Source organism: Pistacia vera, unplaced genomic scaffold (assembly GCF_008641045.1).
Source record: "Pistacia vera cultivar Batoury unplaced genomic scaffold, PisVer_v2 Contig58, whole genome shotgun sequence".
Classification (NCBI taxonomy): Eukaryota; Viridiplantae; Streptophyta; class Magnoliopsida; order Sapindales; family Anacardiaceae; genus Pistacia; species Pistacia vera.
In genome coordinates, this window is record NW_022196423.1 from 345,226 (window position 1) to 369,284 (window position 24,059).

General features: G+C 36.9%; 1 pseudogene; it reads right to left on the reverse strand.

The window, feature by feature from the left end:
- Positions 1–470: 470 nt before the first annotated feature.
- LOC116109416 lies at positions 471–3,180 on the reverse strand (annotated as a pseudogene).
- Between the last annotated feature and the right edge of the window lie 20,879 nt (positions 3,181–24,059).

Sequence of the window (24,059 nt, forward strand, 5' to 3'; positions counted from 1 at the left end):
TTCTAATAACTTTGGAAGACTGTTTCAAAATATCAATTAGATAATTAAATATAAAGTTAATTTTCTTTTTCTTTTGTTTGAACAATCATGTAAATACTTTAAATAATTGGTTACACTAAATAAATCATGAGACATTACTGTATAAAACCATAATCAAGAAGACATAATATGTCGTAAATGGATGAACACTCATACGCATCAATTGTAATACAAATTCTTTTGATTGACAAAATTTAATTATTTATTTAAAATCCGTTAAACATACACAGCAATGTATGAACCTAGAGGATGGAATCATCACCAAATTAATTAAATTTTGAAAAGCCTTACAAATCAGAAACATCTGCTGCAACTTTGAATATCAAACAGAATTACTGAGAGAGAAATCTAAAGTTTGGCTAGTTGTCTAACATTAAGGGATAAACTTCATCTCTATTATAAGAACCAAAAGCCTTTTTAGCTATTGAATATCACAGTTCTGTTGGATGCAACCATCAAAGAAAACATGAATGTTCCTTTCTGCACACACTCGTCCTCCTCTTTGCAACGAATTCCATTTCCTCCTTCATTACAGATAGAACTTGACAGCAAGCGTTCCTGTGTCATTAAATCCTGTAAAAACATTATTACAATCAATTAACTTCCTGTTCGATTAATGAAGTAATTATATATGTTATCAATCTTTCCTGGTACGTCTGTACTTTTAATCTTACATTGGAAACAGGATCTCCGATAATATCCATGATAATCTGTATGAGTTAACAAAAACAAGAGTAGAAACAGGCATTTTGGGCTGGATAAAATCAACTGTTAATCTCAACCGAGAATTGAAGAGGTGAGCCGCTTGATTCAAAACCTGTATGCAGCCGTCTTGACCCGTTGGCTGAGATGCCCTAGCCACAGGATTGCACCCAAGTGGATTTCTGACATTAACACAAAATTTCGGCCTCCTAAACTGTACAATTTCTGCATCAAACACAAGAAATTAATTCAAAAAAAAAAAAAAAAAAAAAAAAAATGTCAAATTTGCTAATACATATACATAAGATGGGTAACGATATTAAGACAAAAATTAAACGTAAAATATAAATAATACTTATATAATATGAATAAAATTACATGTCATATATGTAATAAGTGTATTCATGTTTATATGGAAAATAAAAAATTCCGTACGACAGATTTATATGCAACCGACCAATCATAGAATATTATGTCAGAATGTCAATATGACATACACGTGACCTATAATTAGTTGATTGTACATAAATCCATTGCATAGAAGTTTTTTTCTTTCACATTACTAGATATTATACAGATAATTGATACCGTATCAGGGTAATATTAATTAATTACCCTATATCGACCATCAGATTTCTCCTATGGCCAAACAGTCAGAGATCATCAGAGAAATCTAATGGTTGGTACAGAATAGCTTACCCTCCAATACTGCATAATAACCTTGTTTATACATGATGCTAAATTTCACCATATAAAAAGACTTAGCTCATGTAACTTAGTTATTTACCTCCTTTATATTGCAGTGAACTACTAGTGAGTACTGTTATGATTAGTTATTACCTTCGATTAATATGATAATTGTAAAAATATATCTTGCAGCAAAGTGACTGGTAGTAAATTGGTTAGTTGGATAACCTCAAGAGGTTGATCTGATGGTCAAGGAGATTTGATCTCTTCTTTGAGTTCTTGGATTCAAACTTTGGGGTTATCTATCACACTAATATTATAGCTTATCTGATTTTTTTTTAGGTCTGTAGGATATTCAATGGACCTTAAAAATTAGTTGAGGTGTGTATAAATTGGTCAAACACCTCAATTATCAATGGAAAAAAAGGCTAGTTGGATTGGAGTCAGATTAATAGAATACCATACCTTGAGTTGCTGAGACAGTGAGTTGATAAGATTGTCAGTGAAGGCTTCAACACTGACATTGGCGTTGGGCTGTGTCAGGAAGTAGTTGAATGAGTAATCGTTCCCTCCACTTCCCACAACAAACAAGTAATTGTGTAGTAAATCCCTGCTCCTGCAATCCACGTGAGTTTTTAATTCTGGCAATGTCACCTCGTCAAAGTTCCTGATTTGTTCATTCAGACTCACTACATTGCCCTGAAAAATCCGTGATATTATTAAGTTACCTGTTACCACTTAACCTAAATATTTCAACCATTACATAAACATCAACATTATCGATATTTAAGTCTCCAACTTCTTTCTCAGAAAATAGGCATGTGAGCATGGGCATGAAGCATTTTATTTCATGTTCAACACCACCAGTAAAATTATATACACTGATGCCAAACCCGACACCCGAACCAGGCGTCGGTGTACTTGCCAATACGCCAACGTCATGAAGCTGTCGGCATACGAATCTACACCCCAAAGTCGTTGGGGTAACGATATTCCTCCAACGCAGGCAAAACACTGATTTCAGAAACTCGAGTTTAAGATCTTCAATATTTTAAATGATAACTGATAAAGCACGTAATCTGAAGTAGATCTCTTTCTTAAAGAGGTGCAGAAGCTGAGCAGTGACCAGCCATTGTTACTAGACAACAGCTAGACTTGATTGGAGGTTCATAACCGCAGATAATAAGAGAAAACAAAAAAAGTAAAATAATGAATTAATGATTATGTGATATAGACCGTGAGTCCCCTTACAAAGATCCATGTATTTGATTCTAATTTAATGTGGACCCGCTAGATTTGATGTGCTTATTTAACTACAGTTGGTGATACATAAAATGATGAGTTTTAGTGTTTCCTTACCGCAATTGAGCCAGTATCATTTAATATACCAGAGCCACCAGAAGCATAGTTGACACCATGAACAATTGTTCTTCCCTTAGTTGAAGGGTCATAAAAAACTGGAATCAAAGAAGGAAGCTGAAGCTCCTCACCGAGAAGATCAATCACATTCATCCCATTCGTGAATCGACCGGAAGGTCCACCGGGGAAGTCGACGCCATATGGTGAGTAGTTTGCTTTAGCAAGTGTGAGGAGGAAATTGTTGTTGCCATTGTCAACCAAAGAGCTCCCAAACACAAACATCCCTTTGATTTGGGAGCCATATGTGGACCAGCAATAAACATTGCATGGAAAGAAAATGGCTAAGAGAGGGAAGCACAAAAGGAGAAATTTTGTGGGAATTTTTTCTGTCATTTTTTTTGGAAAGATTGAGATTAGTTGTAGTTTGGGAAGAAATGTTTGGTTACATTTATAGGGAGAAGATTTTTGTGTAATGGCAATCTCTCTTCCGCACCAACTTTTAACAGAAAATTATTAATGCCAAGCGTAAATTACAATAAAACCTCTCTATAGTGATACTCTATATAGGAATAAACTTTACATAATTATAAAAAATTCTAATTCCAATTTGCAATAGTTATAAATAAGAATAAACTCTACATTATAATAAGTTATAATTTTTCTTATTCTCGCCTTAAGGAAAGTTGTCTCTACATAGTAATAATTATCTGTATATTACAAAAAAATATATGTTATATAAAATTAAAAGTTTAAAATAAAATAAAATATTTATTTAAAATTGTTTAGGACAATGATTTATGTTTTAGAGTTGTTATCACATCTTTTACCTTACGAGTACATAATAGCTCGTTAGTATGGATACCTTCTTGTTGAAGCCAAAATATTTTTAGTTTCTCAAACATATTTAGAGCTTCATGGCACAAGACTTTTTGTATTTCCATACTATTATCCTTAGGATTATTTCCTTTCTCTTCTTGTCTAATTGCAACAATGATTTCTCCTTTGGTTAAAGTATACATAATTTGTTGCTCACTTGTATAATAGAAGAAGACATTAATATCCATTCGATTAGTGTAGTAAATTTGTCGAATCTGATCACTCAATTCTACAGTGACTCTTTTATTCTCCTCGTCCATTTTATTTGTAACTTACAATTCATTGACATAAGTGGTCCTTATTTTGCAGCGCTTAAAACCATTGACAATTGTCTGTGACTTCACATCAATTGACCATGCATCAACTGTATTTACAGTTCCATCAATGACACTTATTTTTACTGGTTCTAAGAAATGATCTTTTATCTGTTTCAAAAGTAGGCAATTAAAACGCTGTATTGAAATTCTAATATTACTAAAATATGATTGAAATCCTAACACTGTATTACTAAAACATGAATTATCAAATAAGAAATCAAAATTATAATTTTTGTAACTATACCTCTATTAAGTTATAACCTCTTTATAGTAATAAAATTAATTAGTCCCAATATTATGACTATAAAGATATTTTACTGCATATCTTATTGTAGATATATTAAATAAATCGTATGTAGGAATATTGTTATAATTGGTCATTATTTATTTTATCTTGATTTATTTTTTATATTATGTTTGACTTCTTCATTTATTATTGTTAGGTTTTAATATTTATTAGGATGGAATGTTGAAGTCTTAATGTTGAAATGACGTCTTGTTAACTTCATTTCTTGTGTCACGCGACAACTAATTAATGAGCCAATCTCCCTATCAATACTACGAGTTTTCTTAATTGAACTTTCCTTTCTTTTGGAAAGGAAAGTGTTAAAGAAGAGAGAAATTTTTGGGATTGTTGCTTTTCCTAACTTTTTTTTTTAAGTGCACATAAAAATAAATTTTTTTTTTTTGGTGTAAGAGTGTTCTATTAGTTTATGCACACTACAACTAGTCTTTCGAGATCCTGAAATTAACAGTAAGATAGATCTTCAACGGCTATCCATTATTAATAATTATGAGGATTCAAGGACCTCTTAAATAATACATCTAAAAGTTTAAAGCAAACCGTCGATAGTTTAAAAAAATGTATTATGTCGGTTGAATAATTAATGTTGGCTTAAGTGGCATAGTATGTAGACGCCTCAAATCAACTAAACACAATCACTAGCAGAGCTATACATATAGCTAGCATTGTTAGTAAGTGTCTTGTGATCAAATTGCCGATTAATAATGTGGTCATCAACCTTCAAACATTAAATTGGGTAGCTCTCTATTAGCTTAAGCTTTATATTTAATTAGGAGAATGAGCTCATCGGCTTAATATCGGGCTTTCTGCTATCTTTCAACTATAAATTTAAGCTACCCTTTTACCTAATTACAAAATCAAGCTTTTAGCTAAAGGTGTAATTAATTAATTAGCATCATTTGCCCAACAATTAATTAAATCTTCCGAACTCTTTCATATGAAGTCTCTGCGAGATTTCTAGGGTCGATATCATCCCTAATTAATCTATCATATTTAAATAGCCGAAATTTCTTTAAACAATAGGTAACCCATTTGTATTTTGTGATATAATTCCGACAATTGGTTATATAAAAACGTAATTTTACATATTACAAATATTATATTTATATCGTATAAAGTATATATATAGTAACAAACCCCCAGAGATTCTTCCATCATTCAATATTATAACTCTATATTGTTTTATGAATAGACAGTATGGTCACCGAAAGTAACATATATTATAGAACATCACATGTTTGGAATTATATTGAACAGATTAAAGAAACATGCAGATAAAGTAACCTAAATGCAATCCAATCTGATCACCATTTCCATCCATGCTTTGGACCAATAATAGTTGTATTTCGGTTTCTTTCCTTGTGTTCTGGAGCTGGAGGTACCATCAAGGAAGAAGCTGCCAATTGATCCCCATAACATTGGCAACAGTGCTTGAGTTTCTTGGAAATAGTGAAGAAATAAAGGGAATGTAAGTGATGAGATGAGCTGTAGGTATCGTCATTTATGAAGATGGAGTGCTTCTAACTGTCAACTGAATGGGCACCCACATGCTGCAGCTCCGTGAATCACTCTGACTGTTTGTTTGTTGCCTTCGAGTTAAAATTTTGACTTAACAGAGACTTAGCCTTCAATAAATTTCTCGCCAAAAGTGTAGCAGAGACATTAATGCATGTCTTGGTTTTGTGGAGAAAGGAACAGGTAATTTACTATTGTTAGGGGTGAAATTTTGGACTATGAATACGATAGAATTAACTGGTTAAGATCGACTTAAAATGAGCTGACGTGATCATGATATAAAATTATTTAACCTAGTTGATGCTTCGGTTTTGAGTCCCTTTTTAACTAATAAACTCAATTAATGACGAGTTTAATTGACTGTATCATGTTCTTAATTCATTTAATAATCCAATCTTTATACCGTATATTTATAATAATAATAATAAAACTAAATTAGACTCTACATAGCCTGAGGCTCACTGTTTAGTTTCATCATATATGTTATAGGGGTGAGCATGAATAGCGAGTAGAACCGGAACCTGCAGGTAGAATCGGAATCAGAACTGTGCGGATAGGTTCCAGTTCCAATTTTTTGGAACCGACACTGTGAGGTTCCGGTTCCGGTTCTTGTTCTTGTGTGTGGAGGAACTAGAACCGGAATCGGAACCTAGAAAAAGAACCTAAAATGGGTACCCTGTTTGGAACCTATAACGGGTACTTGGTTTGGAACCGATTTTGAAACCTGTTTAGAACCTGTTTTAGAACCTGGACTGCAATAAAATATTGTAAAATGTGAATAATGGGGGGTTTCTATTATTTTACATATAAAAAAATTTAAAATAGAAAAAATTAAATTTTTAGAATAACTTAATTAAATAAATATACTAATACAATTATATCTATTACATATAAATTATACCATATTAAAAACTTTAATATATTAATATTAAAGTTTTCATTAATTAAGTGAATAATTGGAATTATGATCCAATTAAAAGTGTTTTAAATTTGTAATGTTATTAAAAGAATTTTTTTGAATAAAATAGTATATTTGATTGAATAATAATATATTTAGTTATTTACTTCAATTATCAAGTTCTAAGTATATCTATAGTAAATTAGCAATTAATTAATTATATATGATAGATTGATAAACATTAATAAATTTAATTACTAGTTAAATATCATACTTAATCAATTATAAGTTTATAACATTACATTATAGTTAAATGATTACTTAATTAATTATAATTTTATAACATTACTTAATTGATTTATAGTATAATTAATTATAGCATTACATTAATTGATTACTACTTAATTAATTGACTTATAAGTTATAACATTTAGTATATTACTTAATTAAATAATTAGAAATTTAATTAATTATAGCATTACATTATAGATTTATAGTATAATTACTTAGTCAATTATAACATTTTATTATAAACATTAATACAAACTTAATTAAATGATTAAAAATTTAATTAATTATAATATTACATTAAAAATTTATAGTATGATTACTTAATAGTTAATTCACTATAACATTACATTATAGTATGATTATATAATTAATTATAACATTACATAATTAAATGATTACTTAATTGATTATGAGTTATGATATTATGTTTTAAACATTAGTAATTACTAATTTACTACATAAACATTAGCACAATACTTAATTAAATGATAAGAAATTTAATTAATTATAACATTACCTTATAAACATTTCATTATAAACATTAATTAAACATTACATTATAGTTAAATAATTACTCAATTAAATTATAATATTATTATATTACATTATATATTATGATCACTTACTTAATTATAGCATTACATAGTTAAATGATTACATAATTACATAATTAGTTATGAATTTATAACATTATATTATAAACATTAGTAATTTACTATATTATTACATTACTTAATTAAACGATTAAAAATTTAATTAATTATAACATTACCTTATATATTTATAATATGATTATTTAATCAATTATAACATTCCATTATAAACATTAGTATATTAATTAATTATAATATTAAATTATAGATTTATAGTATGATTACTTAATTTATTATAACATATTAAAATTACATTATACTATTATAGTATGATCATATAATTAATATAACATTACATAATTAAAATATTAAATGATTATTTAATTGATTATGACATTATATTATAAATTAGTAATTTACTAATTTACACAATACTTAATTAAATTATTAGAATTTTATTAATTATAACATTACATTATAAATTTATAGTATGATTACTTAATTAATTATAACATTCTATTATAAACAATATTACAATACATAATTAAATGATTAACAATTTAATTAATTATAATATTACATTATAATTAAATAGTATATTACTTAATTAATTATTACATTACAATTTATATTGTAGTATGATCACTTAATCAATTATAACATTACACAATTAAATGATTACTTAATTAATTATGACATTATATTATAAACATTAAACATAAGTACTTAATTAAATTATTATAAATTTAATTGATTATAACATTACATTATTGTTAAATAACTACTTAAATAATTAGAAGTATTTATAACATTACATTATAGTATGATCACTTAATTAATTATAACATTACATTATAATTTAATAATTATAATGTAATGTTTGAATGATTTTGGTAAAGTTATTTGATGTGAATTATGATGAATAATTGTTTGTGTTTTGGTTTTGAATTACAATTTTTATGTGAATTGTGATGAATTGATTGAATTCAAGTGTTGCCTAGAGATTACAGGTTATTAGTTACATTGGACACAAATGAATGAATAATCAAAATTTGTTAGGAGTGTATTTATAAACTTTTAAAGTATTTTTGTCATTTTTTAAACTAATAGGGAGGTAATTGATTTTTTACAGGGTACCCGGGAAAGGAACTGGAACCTGCATTTTAGGTTCCGGTTCCTTGAATTGAAGAACCTGCACTGTGCTGTTCCGATTTCGGTTCCTTTTTTTTGGGAACCTGCAGTGTGCGGTTCCAATTTCGGTTCCTTTTTTTGTGAACCTGCACTATGCAGTTCTGGTTCCAGTTCCCCCGGAAAGTGCAGGGTACCCGGAACCGCTCACCCCTAAATTATGTTATGTCTAAAAAGGTAAGGCTGATGTGGAGTCTCATCAGTAAAGGATGGTTAGAGCTCAAAGAGGTTTTGTGCCGTCCAGGTGTGGCCACGTCGCGCCTAGCGCAAGTGGTATTGTTCTTGTCAGTACAACAGGTGAGAACTAGGCCAGCCAACGGCTGGAGATCGCCCACGTGTCAAAACCTTACTTTAGCCAAGAAAATCCCTCGGGCAGGTAATCAATGGGACATAGAGAAAGATTTTCATGACACCTACCCACTTGCAAATTTTATAATCATTACCTTGGACTCTCCCACTATAAATGAAAGACTTCCCTCTCATTTTTGGGGGATTAGCCAACTTTACGTTGAAATATCTCTCTCTCTCTCTCTCTCTCTCTCTCTCTCTCTCTCTCTCTTGTATTCTCACCCCACATTGTACCTCAGCTTGCTAAACACGACCTGATCTCTTTTTTTAATACAATAGCAGTGGACGTAGGATTCGCCTTATAGCATCCGAACCACTTTAAACATTGCTCTTCACCATTTATCTAATTCGATCTCTTCATATCACGTGTGACTTCTAAGCCTTGTTAGCACTTCACACGTGCGAGTAGTTGGTGATAAAATCGAGCATCAACGGTTTGGCACTAGAAGGAGGGCAGGATTTAGTACCTATTCTTCATCAGAGAAATCTCTGACTAATCGATCCCATAACAGCAAATGGCTTCCGGCTTCAAATCTGAGCGAACCAATCATGGTAATAAAGCAATCCCCTAGATACATGACACTTCTCCTGAAGTGCCACCAATCCAACAGAATATCATGAGAGATATTCCTTCAAGCTCACAGCCCGACCCAACTGTCATGAGTTACTTGGAGAGGTTCAATAATACTCTTCAAACGGTCAGCCGAAGGCTGGACCGATTGGATCGGGTTATGCCACCCGAATCCAATGAGGCGGTGCTACCGCCAAAAATGCCTGCAGGTCGCTTGAAAGTGCAAAAAAAGGCGAAAGTCCATGCCACGCGCACTGCAGCGTGTCAAAAAAAGGGAAAGCAAGTGGCGCACAGCGAACCTAAGGGCTTCGAGGGACTAGCGAACACCAATCGCGCCCCGGGTAGATTACCCGTGGCATTACGACTCGGTAATATATCGCTACATGAGCCGTCCCACGCCACGTCGCATAGGCACTCCCACAAAGGTGCAGGATGGGGAAATTCCCTATATTGCCAGAATGATGATTTCGATCGTCATCGTGCAAGAGATCCCTATCGTTCGCGGGTCGGTCCGTACCACCGCAGAGGTTGGGAAGACTCCTCGAATCGGTCAATGCCATTACACGACTCCAGCCAACATGTGTCGAGATTGGCCTAGGCTCCCAGCTGAGATGAGGAAGAGTTCGACTTACGGTCTTTCCTTAACCGCAACCGTGAGGGTCGAACCCACGTTGCAGAGAGTGATCCCTAGGTAGCTCCGCTACCTTAGATTGAGGAACTACAGCGAGCTCTGGATCAGCTTAAGGCTCAACAGAATGAGCAAAGGCAGGTCGTAGAGGCGTCTCCCTTTTCTCCGGCACTGTTGGCTGCCCCTCACCCATCGAGATTCAGAATGCCCGACATACGAGCATTCGATAGGAATTCCAATCCACAAGATCATTTATACGAGTTCAACGACCTCATGGAACTCCACCAAGTCTCTGACTTGGCAAAATGTCGTTGCTTGGCAGTAACCCTTACCGCCTATGCCAAGCGTTGGCTTAGGTCGCTTCCAGCAGGATCGGTCGGCTCATGGCCTCACATGAGCTCAACGTTTCTGAGGCACTTCCAGGCAAACATGAAGTTCTCGATGCTGCTAAGCTACCTGAGCAATATACGACAGGAGAGGGGTGAACCCCTCCAATCTTACATAGATAGGTTCCACAAGGAGCTCCACAAAGTGGCTCACACTCTCGAAGAGTCTATTCGGACTCTCATCATTGCAGGAGTTCATCCGCATACAGTCTTATGGAAGGAATTGCAATCTGAGGATTATGTTTCCCTCACTCGCTTCTACAACCTTACTGAAAAGTACCTCCACATTGAAAGTTCTATGGCCATTCTCAATCGCCACGACCCTGGTCCTTCGAGCAGTGCTCCCAACCGGAGAGAAAATAGGAGGGCTGATCGTAGATGGGCTAATGATGATTAGCGAAAAGAAAAGAAACAGCGACACGAGTCAAGAAATCTTATGCCCTAGTTCCTCACCGTGATTGTGAAAAGAGTCAATACACTCCTCTGAATGCCTCGGTGTCGGCTATTCTAGATAAATCAAAGGAGGCCGATTTGCTCGGAGAGCCAAAGCCCATGAAGAATCCCCCCTCAGCTAGAAACAATAAAAAGTATTACCGTTATCATCGGGATAATGGGCACCACATTGATGAGTGTCGGGCTCTCAAGCAGGCAATTGAGGACCTTATTAAATATGGGCACTTCAAAGAATTTGTCGATGACTCAACTCCCGTTCGGGAGAAAAATCAAGAGGAACCAGGGAGAAGCACCGTGGTCACAAAGGTCTCTACAGTGTGGGGATAATCTTTGGAAGACCGCACCTTATGGGGAATTCTTGAGGTGCCTAGGAAAGGTATGCTTGAGAAGCCCGCCATGACCCCATAAGTGTCATGAACACAACGCCGCGACCAGCCAAGGCTTGTAGAAAGGAGAAAATCACATTCTTCGAGAAAGATGGGATGCGATTGCATCATCCCCAAGATGATGCTCTCATCATCATGCCTGAAATAGGTTGGTATGAAGTCCACAAGATGTTGGTGGACAATGGAAATGCCATGAATATCTTGTTCCAGCAAGTCTTCGAGAAGATGAAACTGGACGAGGTAGATTTGAAGCCTGCCTCTATCCCTCTGTACGGTTTCATTGGGGATCATTTGATCCCCAAGGGGACGATCTCGCTCCCAGTCACGTTGGGAGAAACCAACGAGATGACAAGATGAATGAGTTTCTAGTGGTAGATTATTCATCCGCTTTTAATGGCATATTAGGGCGACCTCTACTATGAAACTTCAAGGCAATCACCTCGATATACCATCTAAAAATGAAGTTCCCCACCCTGATGGGGATGGGGGAAGAAAGTGGATCTCAACCATATCTCAATTGCTATGTAAGGGTAGTACAGATGGCATGTAAGGGAAAGAGGATGCCTATTAGTATCCCTGAGCAGGCAATAGCGATCAGCAGGATCGACCCATAGCTTGGCCCGGTTGAGGATGATATAGATCCTTGCCTCCAGGAATGCCCCCATAGCGGGCCAGTCAAGGACCTATCCGAGGTATCGGTTGATCAAGGTGAGCTGACCCGAGTGTTGAGGATCGGGAGTAATCTCAGCCCTCAGCTCGCCAACGACCTGACGAGCTTCCTCAAGAAAAATGTCGACGTCACATGGACTCATGTTGACATGGTCGGGGATCAGCCTGAATGTTATATGTCATGCCTTAAATATTGATAGTGAGGTCAGGTCGGTTCGCCAAAAGAGGAGAGCAATGGACTCCGAGCAGTATGTCGCCTTGAAAGTTGAGGTAGATAACCTTCTCTCAAACAGGTCCATCCGAGAGGCACTCTATCCAAGTTGGGTTGCCAACCCGGTCTTGGTGAAGAAGCCCAACGGGAAATGGTGAACCTGTGTTGACTTCACCGACCTCAATAAAGCCTGTCTGAAGGACAACTTCCCCTTGTCAAGAATCGACTAGCTCGTCGATGCTACCTCTAGGTATGAGCTGCTAAGTTTTATGGACCCTTACTCAGGATACAATCAGATTCTGATGTATGTATCGGACGAAGAGCATACTTCATTCGTTACAGATCAGGGGCTGTATTGCTATAAAGTTATGCCTTTCGGTCTGAAAAATACTGGGACGACTTACCAGCGGCTAGTTAACCAAATATTTTCTGAGCAGATCGGAAAATTAATGGAGGTCTAGGTTGATGACATGTTGGTCAAGTCGCATGTCGCTTCAGATCACATAGCATATCTCGCTGAGATGTTTGGCATGCTCCGGAGGTACAAAATGAAGCTTAATTCTCTCAAATGTTCATTCGGGGTATCCTCGAGAAAATTCCTGGGGTATATGATTAACCAGAAGGGAATAGAAATCAACCTCGAAAAAATCCAAGCTCTTCTTGATATGAGCAACCCGATCAACCAAAAATAGGTTCAAAGTCTTAACGGGTGAATAGGTGCTCTCAGTCGTTTCATATCGAGAGCAACAGATTGCTACTTGCCATTTTTCAATATACTCAGGGCCAACAAGAAGTTCAAATGGACTTCGGACTGTGAACAGGCTTTCCACAGCTTAAAGAGCACCTCGGAAAGCCTCTTCTCCTGTCCAAACCGCTCCTTCAAGAAATTCTTCTCCCGTATCTATCCGTCTCTCAGCATGCGGTCAGTGCAACTCTGATTTGGGAAGAAAATAGAGTCCAATGGTTAGTATATTACGCGAGCAAACGTCTGCTGGATGCATAGATGTGGTATCCAGAAATAGAGTGATTAGCTTATGCCATACTGATCTTCTCTAGAAAGTTGCGACCTTATTTCCATGCCTACACTATCCCTGTATTGACCAACTATTCGCTTAGGCAAGTCCTTCAGAAGCTAGAGGCTTCGGGTAAGTTGCTCAAGTGGGCGATGGAACTAAGTCAGTTCGATCTACAGTAAAGACCAAGAGCAACCATCAAAGGGCAGGCTGTTGCCGATTTCATTTCGAAGTTTTCATACCAACTGATCCAGGAATCCAAGCAACAGTCCAACGAAGTCACCCAGAAAACTATTCAGAATCTATCGACATGGAGCCTTTATGTCGATGGATCCTCAAACAAGAAGAGGGTCGGGGCAGGCCTTCTCCTTCTTAGTCCCGAAGGGACTTGTATCCACGGTATTCTTTGATTTGGATTCAAAGCTACCAACAACGAGGTCGAGTATGAAGAACTACTCGCTAGTCTGCGGTTGGCAAAAGAAATGGGTTCAACCGTAATCAGTATTCACAGCGATTCCATGCTGGATGTTAATCAAATTTTAGGAGAGTATCAAGCCAAGGAATAAAACATGATCAGTTATCTAAAGAAAGCTAGGGCCGCACTCGAGTCTTTCAAGCACTTCGCGATTGTGCATATTCCTAGAGACGGTAAATCTGTCGCGGATGCCTTGGCAAAAATAGTCTTATCATTGGACTCAGATGCCTCATAGAGTATTCCTATTCGGTACATGGAGATCCCTAGTATCAGATCGCACGAACAGGTCGTGGTTACAACAGGGTCAGTTTCTTGGATGACCCCAGTCATTTAGTATCCTGAGATGACATCTTGCCCAATGACAAAATTGAGGCAAGAACCCTACGGACCAGAGCTGCTCATTACACACTCATAAGAGATCAGTTATACAAACGAGAGTTTAGCACCCATCTCCTCCGATGTGTAACCGATGAAGAAGCAGACTATATCATAAGGGAGATACATGAAGGGATCTGTGGTAATCACACTGCCGCGAGATCCCTCGCCAACAAAGTTGTTCGTCAAGGGTACTACTGGCCCCTACTTCATGAAGATACCTTCAACTTTGTAAAAAAATGTGATAAGTGTCAACTATTCGCAAACATACCACGAGCTCCTTCCCACCACCTGATAGCTATGAGCAGCCCCTAGCCATTCTTCATATGGGGGATTGATCTTATCGGACCCATGCCAATTGGAAAGGAAGGAGTCAAGTATGTTGTGGTCGTAGTGGATTATTTTACTAAGTGGGCCGAAGCTGAGCCATTGGCTGCGATCACTACCAAGAAACTCAAGGACTTCATCTTCAGAAATATAGTGTGCCGTTATAGAATTCCTCATACACTCATCTCTAATAATGGAAAGCCGTTCAACAACAAAAAATTCAAGCAGTTTTGCGATGAGCTGGGGATCCATAAAAAGTTCGCCTCAATCGCAAGACTGCAAGCCAATGGCCAAGTTGAAATTGTCAACAAGACCATCAAGCATACTTTGAAAGCTAAGCTTGGCGCCGCCAAGGGAGATTAGGTCGATGACCTCCCAGAAGTCCTATGGGCATACAAGACAACTCCGAGGACCTCTACTTAAAAAACACCCTTCTCGCTAGCATATGGCTACGAGGCAATGGTCCTAGTGGAAGTAGGGACTGGTTCACTTCGAAGGGACCTGTTCAATGAAACAGGTAATGAAGCACTTTTGCGTGCAAGTCTGGACTTAGTTGAAGAACACTGCGGCAAAGCTTGGTTAAGGATAGCAACCTACCAGTAGTGTGCGAAGAGATTTTTCGACTCTAAAGTCAGAAGAAGAGACTTTCAGGTCGGTGACCTAGTTCTGAAAGAAGTTCTTCTTGGTACAAGGGAACCAAGCACGGGAGTATTGGGACCAAACTGGGAAGGCCTTTACCGCATCACTAAGGTAATACGCCCGGAGACTTATCACCTCAAAAGGATCAACGGTTTTAAAGTACCGCGAGCTTAGAATGATGAGCATCTTCGCCCTTATTATCAATAATTCTGAACTCGTTCTTTCCTTGCAAAGATTCCCTTGTGAAGCTTTTATAATTAAGATTGCTGTTAAGTCAAATTCATCTTGTATAAATATGATTTTATTACTCGCATCGTTCTTTATCTTTCTGTTCGCATGTGTTATGTTTATGAAGTGCAAAAAATTATAAGTACTCACAAATAATTTAATATCACAAATAATTAGAGCGTGTCCTCCTGTTCGCATGTGAAATGTTTGTGAAGTGCGAAAAATTACAAGTGCTCACAAATAATTTGAAAAGCGATCAATTTCGTTCATAAATCATTTAGTATAGGGGACTATGCAAAGACAGTTAAGCAAAGTTGTGGGAAAAGCAGAGGCAGAAGCGATCATTGGTCTTCGTCCTCAGGCCCTTCCGATGCGACCTCGATATCTTCAGGCTGGTCGTCGACCTCCTGGTCAACTGTTGGGTCGCCTGGAACATACTTCTTCGGATGATCGTCTTCTAGATAAAGTCCTTGATCTGCCTCATTATCAGCTTTCGCCATAGAGGCAAGGATCCTCTAGTAATCATCCAAGAGGTCGGTAAGGTCCATGGTTGGGTTCTTTGGCCTAAGGGCATAAATTGACTAGATCGACCAGTCAGCAGCCTTTCTCTCAATCTCCAACTCTTGTCGCTTCATCTCTTCAGTTAAAGAAGCGACCTGCCCTTGGGACATTTTTAGGTCCACTTCAAGAGCTTTCCTCTGCTTCTCGAAAGTCTCCCACAACCGAGCTCTCTTTTCCTCTGCCTGCAAGGCCCGCTCAGAGTTCCCTCGCAGCTCCGCCTCTTTCTCTCCAGCCTCTCTGGTAAGCCTGGCCACCGTCCTTTGAAGCTGTTTGAGCTCCTCTCCCTTCTTCTCCAGTTCAGTCTTCTGGAATTCTACCGTGTGGAGAGCAGAGTTTCTCTCCGATATGTATTGATTTATCTGGACGATGTTCAGGTCCAGCTCTTCTTTCGTAGCTGCCAAATCCTACTTCAGCTACACATTCTCTTCCTTCAGTTCTAAGAGTCTCCTGACAGCTTCCAATTGGGTCTTTTGTTGGGCCAAGTGTAGGGCGATCAAAGACTGCAAAAGAAATAAGCAAGTATTAGACTGTCTCCTTGAAAAAGAGTAAGTATTGGAAAGTCCTTGATGAGGATAAATCATTTTACCTGGCTTTGCAGTTGGACCGCCCTAATCATCAGGTCCGCAGGGTTGGAGGCCACGAGCTTTTCAAAAACTTTAGCAAGCTGGCACTCCAAAAGGGTGAACACCACCGGTTACAGGTGCTCCAGAAGCTAACCCATGGAGTCCAGCACCGGGGTGTCAGCTCCTGTAGTCGGAGGCATCTCACTAGCTGGCCCTTTGCCTTCTCTCCTCCTGGGAGCCGCGGCTTATTCTCTGTGCGAACGGTCAGGAGAATTGTAACCCCGGTCGCACGCCTCGAGCTCCCTCCGATGCGAAGAGCTTGATAAGGCTGCGACCTCTCAGGCTACACCCCTAAGCCTTCCGGCTTGGACTCTGACTCTTTGGGCTGTAACACCCTTCTTTTCTTGGCCTTCTGGCCCATGGTTTTCTGCTTTGAGCGAGTAGTTGCGGGCTGAGCAGTTTCCACTAGTTGTTCGGTGGGTGGCTACATCCCCACTTACCTTCCTTTGGTAAGGATATCGCTAGGGCCCGTCTCGGCTGGTCCCGTGGCGTTGACCCGGGGAAAAATGAACGCTCTCTCTCTCAACAATTTCGACACTCTGGGTGGCATGTTCACTACATACAAGTACTGTTAGTAAAAGGTTCGCTGCATGCAAAAGTAAAATCTGAAAAGACTGTGGATACTTACGGAGCAGGGGTTCCAAGGTCGCTTCAGGGCTGAAGAAGTCGTACTTCCTCAAGTTCGTAGTTGACATGAGTGGCTTCACGTCGCGACAGTAATCTGGCAAAGATCTACCATTGCTAGTCGACTTGTTCACTGCGAAGAGACAAGAGAGATCGTTAGAAAGCAAAGCCAAAAAGAAAAGAAAAATTCACCAAGTATAATAAAGAGAAAACCTACTCAGCTCCCTAAAGTGGTAGATGCCATCATAATGAAAAAAGAAAAACTTGGTCTCGTATGCCCCGACATTGCTGGGGTAATTGTAAATGCCTCCCTCGATCGTGGGTCGCCTCGAGAGATAGTAAGAATTTTTGTCCTTGCTCTTCTTTAAATAGTATGAGCAAGCGAGCTCCAGCGTAGTCAGTTGGCTGAGGCTGTACTCGGCGCATGCGATATACATAGTCACGACTATCATATACGCGTTAGGCATCAGTTGTAAAGGTATAACCCCGAAGTGATCGATGATCGACCTAATAAAGGGATGGAAGGGAATCAGTGTTCCACACTTGAACATAGCTTAGGAGATGGCAGCCATTCCCTTTGGCAGATTCTGAGCTATATGCCTCTGGTACCTGTAGATGTCCATGCTAATTGCATATTGGTCTACTGTCTACTGTCTCCTGTATTTCGTCTCGGGTAGCTACCGACAGAATCTCTTGCGCAGGACCCACTGGGGCGTCCTGTGCTTGCGAGCTTGTCCCCTCATCCGATCTAGTCGCTGTAGGGTACATGTCGTCTACGGTCTGAAAAAGGGGGACACGTGGAGATTACTCAGTCTTCGTACAAAATTTTGTACGATGACGTGGAAGGACAAAACCCTAAAAACCCTTGGGGACCACCCCCAATGGTTTACATCCTAAAAACCTATTCCTTACAATAACCCCACCATTATCGACTGGTTAACTACACTCGGAACAGAAAAAAGAAAAGCAATGGAAGGGTCTTCCTTACCTTTTTCTTTTGGCTGTGGGGGTCAAACTTCTTGTCGTAAACAGAAAATGCGTACCAACTTAAGAAATTGAAAGTCCAGTCTTGCGAGAGCTCCTTGCTTTTTTCTGAAAATGTAAGTGTTGTGACATTGCTTAAAGAAAACCTGGGGTTTTATAGTGGAGGAAACGGCGATTGGGATTTTCGAAGCTGAGCGACGTTTGGACGAAATGCGTTTCTGGCCATTGATCACGACCACGTGTCATCAATCAGCAAGAAAGAGTAATCGCCACGCTTCAAGAAATTCAATTGTCGCGTCTCTCCGTTGAAATAATTGAGCGATAGCTCGATTCTCTCTTCCATATTAAATGCGCTCTCATCCGCACTAAATGCCCTGATAAAGAATGTCGTTTCAGCATAGCTTGCATTTAATGCGCATGGCTGGCATTTATTTCACTCAGGACGTGTTTGTCAGAATAAAGGACACTTCATTAATGGATTAGCTGCTAAGCGCAACGGACAAACATCTAAAGAGGTCATTAAACTAGAACACTCTTCATCGCATGTTTGTTGCGGAGACGTGTGATTCCTTGCCTCCAGCAGAAATATGCTAAGTATAATCAGGTCGCTGACCTCAATTAAGATGAGAGGTGCATCGATATGGTATTGAGTAGGGTCTAATCCAGGTCATTGACTTTGCAAAAGGAGACAATCTCAGGTCGCTCGTAGAAAAATGTTCTACAACCTCCTTGTAGCTGGGTCGGCTCGACCAGGCGTCATTTGGACATGTCAGATCATGGCATAATTATGCAGTTACCAAGGTTCGATCCTCAAACCTTAAAAAACTAGGGGACTTTTGTTATGCCTGAAAAGGTAGGGCTGACGTGGAGTCTCGTCAGTAAAGGATGGTTAGAGCTCAGAGAGGTTCTGTGTCGTCCAGGTGTGGCCACGTCGCGCCTAGCGTAAGTGATATGACTCTTTTCAGTACAACAGGTGAGTACCAGGCCAGCCAGCGGCTGGAGATTGCCTAAGTGTCAAAACCTTACTTTAGCCTAGAAAATCCCTCGGGCAGGTAATCAATGGGACACAGGGAAGGATTTGCATGACACTTACCCACTTGCAGCTTTTATAGTCATTACCTTGGACTCTCCCACTATAAATGGAGGACTTCCCTCTTATTTTTGGGGGATTAGCCAACTTTACACCGAAATAACTTTCTTTCTCTCTCTCTCTCTCTCTCTCTCTCTCTCTCTCTCTCTCTTGTATTCTCACCCCACATTGTAACTCAGCTCGCTGAACGCGACCTAATCTCTCTTTTTAATACAATAGTAGTGGACGTAGGATTCGCCTTATAGCATCCGAACCACTTTAAACATTGCTCTTCACCCTTTATCTAATTCGATCTCTTCATATCACGTATAACTTCTAAGCTTTTTTAGCACTTCACACGTGCGAGTAGTTGGTGACAAAATCGAGCATCAACAATATATATATATATATATATAGTATAATCTATATATAACAATAAGGATTTGGGAAAATGGATGTCAAATGATAATACATAAATATAATGATAAATGTCATTCTTTATTCTTTAACCATTAATTATTGTATTTATCAGTAGACACTTCAATCATTTAAGTGGAACGAAGGATAATTATTGAGTAAACAACTTTTTCCCACCCGAATAATGGCTAATGACATTTTTCAACCCAGAACTTTCAAAATACAACTTTATACCCAAACATTATATTCCGTTAATAATTTCATTAAATACAATGATATTCATTGTGAAGACGAAAATACCCCCATCAAAGATCGACCCCAATCGCCAACCACCGCAAATCAAGGTTCCGTGCCTTAGCCCAATTCAGGCCAATTCCAACTGATTTTGGCACCAAAAATTGACACTGTCACCACCGTTGAACTCATTGGCACCTCATTGGCACCCCCCCTCCCCCCACCGAAACATCTCTCACCCCCACCCACAACCACTCCTTAATCGGTCCAGGCTATTGGGGTAGCTTCACCTGGGCTTATCCTTGAATAGTTTGTGTGCAAGTTGGAAATCGGTGGTTGTGAGGGCAGTGGGAATTGGCTAGTGACCAAAAAACACAATCACACCAACAACAATACTACTACAGTGATTAATTCCAACAATAACCTTCAACCAAGCCCAAAATCATCAACAAATCATTCAAGTAAAAAACAAACCCTAGGGAAAGAGGCTTCAATCAACAGTGATAGGGAAGCATTCGGGGTCAGGAAACTTAGGGGTTTTGATGAGAGAACAACGGTGAGTCGAATGGTGGGGTGGGGGGATGATTTTCGGTGGAGAGGGCGGGCGGAAAAAGGTTAGGGTGCCCGTGTGTGATTTCCTCGTGCGATTACCTTGGTTGTTTGTTAGAGTTTTGGTTTATTCGGGTTTGTTGTTTGAAGTTTTGGTTGATTTGGATTTGTTGTTTGGACTGCGAAATAGCCTTGACCACCATCCTCTACCGCTGACAACCTCTCAACAAATTGGAATTTTAAATTGACCCTCTTGCCCTTATTTATAATGGACTTTTGACTATCCTACCCTTCTTTACAATGAAATTTACTAACAAAACTATACTTTGGGTAGTAAAGTTATATTTTGAAAGTTCTTGGTGGGACGGTGCTGTTAGGCTAGTATTTGGGTGGGAAAAAGTGGTTTACTCTTAATTATTTCATCAAACTTTAAGGGGTGTGCATGGTGTTAGCCCTATGAACTCTTATGAATAATCAACCAGTATATTTTTATCAAAAAACAACCCTCTAAGGTGGCTTTTTATAGTTTTTAGGAGTTTTTTTTTTTTTTTTTTTAAATATGTTTAGAAGGGTCTTTAATAATTTCCGAGAGTATTAGCTTATGGTAAAATTGGAAAATCTCTTATATTTCAATATAATTGCAATTCTAATAAAAAAAAAAAATTGCAAGAAAAAGGATAAAAAAATAAATAAGTGTGTGCATGCGTGCGTAAGTGACAGAATTCATGTATACTATATTTTAGAGAAGTATAACTTTAAGCATCAAAAGATAATGACTATAAATTAGTGCCAAGTATTGGAGACAAATAATTAAGTTGATAAGTTTATTTAAAGTCTATTTAGTTTGACTTATTTATTGGCCAAAAGAGCTTATTTAAATTTATAAGTGCTTTTGAAACTTTTTTAGAGCTTATTTAGGTTGGTTTCATCTCAAAAGTGCTTGTGAAATTTTGAATAAGTTATTATTATTATTATTATTGGTAACCGGAGTGTTTGGACTAGCTTGTACGCATTTCAATTAATCATTGGGATTCATTGAACGCTCTATAAGACCAAATGACTAGACAAGCTACGATATTATTGTGGCAGGACCAGGTAAGCCACAATATTATTATTGTGATAGGTGACCTCAAGGTTCGAACTCAGAAACTCAATAAAGGAAGCAAACCTCGTTGATCGTTAGGCCAACCCCTTGGGGTATAAGTTATTTTGCAACTGATGAGAGAAGAGCTTCACCCACAAGCTCTTTTTGAGCTTATTTAGAGTGTTGAAATTTCAAAAATATTTCTATTCAATTTAATAAATTTAACTTGATCTATTCTTGTATATTAAAACTCTTTTTGGTAAATTTATATTAGAAAGCTCTTTAACATTTTCCTAACCAAACAACTATCAAAATTTCACAAAAACTCTACTCATATAAACTCTATTCTAATAAACTGTTTTTTCATAAGCTCTATTCAAAGAAGTCGTGTCAGACGGACCCTTAGTTAAATAATAAAAAAAAAAGTGAATTTTTATTAAATAAATTAAGGATAAAAGGTGAGTTCTAAGTGAGGATATATAATAAAACTTTATTTTATAAAATTATGATAGAGGTGTTCAAAGTAGAATTGTGTCCATTGAACTCTTGATTATTGGAAGAAGGAAAAACCAACAATTATGGTTGTGTTCGTTTATGAACTAAGCATTTTGTTTCCAATTTTTGTCCCTTAGAACTTGCATAATATCTGTTAGTTTACTGTTCTTAAAGTTTTAATCCAAAAAAAAAAAAAAAAAAATTGAAAACGGCAGGCAAGGGAAAAGGCTATGAACCACCATTTTTACAAAAAAAATAACGTTTTTAATAAAAAGTTATATATTTTCTTGTTTTTTATTATTTTTTTCCTTCTCTCTTTTAAACAACTATCCTTTCAAATCAAGATATTTTTGTACAAAATTGCAAACAGAAATCAACTATTGACATATTTGAGACAAACTCTTCAAGATATATGAACAAAATAAACGGTACTTTGAATGGGTTTTATTGGTTGTGGAGATGATTAATTTTGTATTTTTTTATTCTTTTCTTTGTGTTTCAGACAAACATACCAAACACGTTTTCAAACAAACATACAGAACGCATTTTTATTTTTTCCCTTTTCAATCATTTTCAAAAAACCAAAAAACAGATACACAAAATTCATAATATAACACACCCTTTATTTTCATGTAATTTCACTCTTTGGAAGGGAAAAAAAATTATGGTACTAGAAAGTTTTGTAGTGTATTTAAAAGGTTAACAAATTAGATCCAACTAAAGTCTCTTTAGCCCAAGGATAGGCCCAATAGAGAGTTCATTCTATCTTCACTTAATTCGGCACATTGGTTCCCATTAAATTTTTTTTTTTTTTTTTTTAATCTAATTTTTTTACATTCAGTTTTAGTTATTAAATTCATGCATGCAAAATGGAATTTAGTATTTACTCCAACAAAGGCATCTTCGAAATTATTTTTGTATTATTATACAGATTTTCAAAATGAAAGGTAACATCTCACTATTATAAATAACTTTTTGTTATTTTTGACAATTTAAGAGATTTTTTTTATTCAATTTAATCACAGAGGGTCGAATCATTAATTAATGCTGTAATAATAGCAGAAACCATAAAAAGGTTAATTATAGCTTATTGATAGAGTTTGTCATCATTACATTATAAAAACAATAAAGATTGACTCATAACTCAGTTTTATAAGCTTTCACTCATAATTATGATGTGGTAGCTCATAATTAGTCATCTCGGATTATGAATTGGCCAATTGCGAGTTGTCATATCGCAGTTGTGAAATAAAATTTATGAGATTGAGTTGTAAGTATAGTATTGTCCTTATAAAAAAATTTAAAAAAAATGGCAAAAAATCTAGAACGTAATGGGGTATTACCACCCTCCAGTGAATTGATGCTACTTATGAATTTTTTTTCCTCCTAAATCTTTAAATTAATTGTTATTAGTAGCTAGTATACAATATATACATTTTCTTATAATACCATCTTAGTAAATTCTTGTGGTAACATAAAGTTTCTCAGACAAACCTGAAGGAGCACAAAAGTTTCCTAATAGAAACATGATTAAAGATTAGGTGGAAGGGTTGAATTAGGTGAAAGGGAATGCACATTTTCCTAATTAAAAAAAGGAAATGAAATCATTCTTTTACCTATTTTAATCCTCATTTTTCAACTCAAAGAAGGCTAGTGGTGGTGGATCACTTAATTAAACATTAAAAGTTGTTTGTAAATTTGTCTCCATCTCTAAAATGGAGACACCTTTCTTCCGTGAAGTTTGTCATATCCTCATTCAAGGTTTATTTAATTAAGCCGTGGGGCTGATTAGCATCACTGTTGTTACCAAATATGGGATTTTATATTAAATCAGCTGAATGGCATCATTGCTGTATAATATATGGGAATATATTCCAAATCAAGAAGATTTGAAATCATTAAAAAAAAAAAAAGATAATTCATGTGCTGACAATACAAGTC